Source organism: Limulus polyphemus, unplaced genomic scaffold (assembly GCF_000517525.1).
Source record: "Limulus polyphemus unplaced genomic scaffold, Limulus_polyphemus-2.1.2 Scaffold369, whole genome shotgun sequence".
NCBI classification, from domain to species: Eukaryota; Metazoa; Arthropoda; class Merostomata; order Xiphosura; family Limulidae; genus Limulus; species Limulus polyphemus.
In genome coordinates, this window is record NW_013665979.1 from 138,703 (window position 1) to 141,733 (window position 3,031).

Sequence of the window (3,031 nt, forward strand, 5' to 3'; positions counted from 1 at the left end):
CCACGAATGAACGCGAGAAGTTGTGATGTACTCGAGAGATCAGTAGACTCATCCAGCGCCAGAGAATAGTACAAGAAGTTCCTAGCTTTCTCGCGTATCTGTGAAACTATGTTCTCTCCAAGTTCTTCTGTTTTCCTCACAACTGAACTTGCTGAAAGGCTGAAACTTCCAAACAAATCGGCTTTCTCAGGACACAAGTCATTTGCTGCTTCCATCATACACTCTTTGATGAAGTTGCCGTCAGTAAATGGTTTTCCTCGCTCTGCCGTCTTATGCACTATTTTGTAACTTGTACGAGTGACAGATTCATATTCAGCAAACATTCTCATGAAGAGATTCCTTTGAGATTCCAAAGTACGTTTCATGAACTCAAATTTCTCGGAATGCAACTTTCCAGAAAACTTCGAATATGTTGACAGATGTTTTGTTTCATAGTGACGCCGAAGATTGTACTTATTCAAAACGGCAACACTTTCGTTGCATATCATGCAACTAGCTTTCTGGTTGTTTGTTTCCACAAAGAAGTACTTTTCTCCCCATTCTTCATTGAAAAGGCAACACTCAGCATCTACTTTTCTTTTCTTAGTAACCATAACGATGGGTGAAGAAAACAGGATCTGAAAATGAAAAACAATTGTTTATTTACACATTGAATGGTCTACCAAAAAAGTTTTAGAAAAATAATAATTTTTCAAAAATTTGTTGACATGTATATGAACATGACAAACTAAATGTAAATAGTTCATGACATTAAATTTCGTTATTACGTAATTGGTTGAAAAGTTTTTTTTCCGATAAGATATTTGATTAAGCAATTTTTATAATTTGCCTATGTATTTAAAATTTATAATGTAAGTTAATTAGAAAAGCTTCATAAAAAATAATTAAGATCATATTTAGAATCTAAATAGACAAATATAGTATTAAGAATTTGATACTAATTTAAATAAAATCTTTGTTAATTTAATTAAGTCGTTTTTTGAGTGTATAGCAATTAAAATATAGGGCTTAAACAAATATCAAAGTTTGAAAATATTAGATGCTTACCTTTTGTGAGCTCTTTCAACACTCAAATATGCAAAATATATAACATAAGGGACTGAAGTCAGTCTCTTTTATATAAGGCACTCTTCAAACCGATTTAAACACGGCAATGCAAGTTAAAACACGATCGCTGCAGCAGGCTCATAATCGCTTTTCCTGGAAACTTCATTGCAGGTACTTTAAACAAAAAAGCGCTCTGATATCCAAAGTTGCAAAAAGTCGCCTGTTAGGGTTTAATCCGTGTATTGAACCAATGTTCCAAATTTAAATATAAATACATATGTACAACACACACATATATACGTAGAAGCACACACAATACACACATAAGTCTTCTTTATCACAAAGCTGTGTAACCATGCGCACACTCGTACACTACTTGTATCAACTGCCTGTAAGCATTGTATCGTCTTACAACAATGCGCGCAGAGGTGACAACAGAATGAGCTCTCATTGCAGGTACTTACACAAAAAGCGCTCTGATATCCAAAGTCGCCGAATTTTTTATTTCACTGATTTTCCTAAAACTTATATTACTGTCAGATGCAAAAATCAGATTGGACAAATTTGGACATTTTTACTTACACTTATTTTAATATCTATGATATTTCCATATAAATAATTTGTGGCACAGTGCAGCGGCGGGCCGGATGAACTGACCTCGCGGGCCGTAGTTTGGTGACCCCTGATCTAGATGAAAAAACTAATCATGGAACTATTTGCTTTTCATTGTTCGAGATGTAAAGAACAAAGAATGAAAGAAACGCATTTGTTCTAAAAACTGTAGAACTTGTGATGTTGTTTGTATGTTCTTTCCTACTCATTAGCACAACATAATAGCATATAACACACTTACTTACGAAGTTCCTAGAGTTACTTAACGTATAGTAAAATCCTGAAATATGTAAAATCATTTTCATATTTTTTTCATTTCATACCCTACTCCAAAATGGTTAAACAACGAGTAATCGAAAAATGTAGTCCAGTATGTAGAATTCAGTGTCTTTTACCTTTACCGAAGATTATTCACAACATGGGTGTTTTACTTGTGTAACGGTTTTATGACTCTGTAAATTTATACCTGTGAATATACATGTATTGAGTCATCGTACTGATATTGTACGATGGTGTGAACGACTGCAAGTCTTTCGCAGTTAGCTTCTTTAATAATAGACAGCTTTGACCTCACCTAGGGTCTCAAAAATGTGAGTACCATCCACTGCTAACTGTATAAGTTGTTATTATATCTCTCTTCTTTTTTTCATCGTTAAGTGTAGTTAGAAATAGTTATCTTTCGTCTTTTCATGAGTGCAAAGACGTGTCTCGACGTGACTCTATGTTTTTCTCGTGTTCTTGTTAGCACTTACAGTCAGTCTTACCGAGAGGGCATGGAGAACGGGAAATTTCCCCGGGGTCTAACGCCCTGAAGCCAGTGAAGGGGACCCTGGAGAAAGCAGGATAAAACTGATTGGTAGAGGAAGCATACATACCAATTTTTCCTCGGGGCCCATGAAAATTCTCAGCGGTTTACAGACATTCAGACAATGGACGGATTAATTTCTACTTCTATTATTTTTATTTTTGTATCATCATTCTATTCGTTTTAATAAATTGATCTGTATTAATAATGAAGGTATAGACGGTTGACAAAACACAAAACATTTTATTTACAAGGTTCGAACGTTCCAGAACACACTTATTCCATCTTCAGAGAAATCAGAAAATATTGTTACAAAGATGTTTATTAACCACCACTATAGTATCATTAATCACTAGTTAACTTAGTTATTAAGTAAAGTGGTAAACGGAAAGATAAAACAACAAAGGATTATAGACATATTACAAAACAGTTGAGTTTTAAGTGTGTTAATTTAGAATATTTTTTTTATCTAAAGAGGTTTGTAAGTCGTTACGAGTAGGAAGGTCTTTAGCTATGAGTAAACTTTCTTTAATGTAGAGTTCAAGGTCTGAAGATCCTGTAATAATT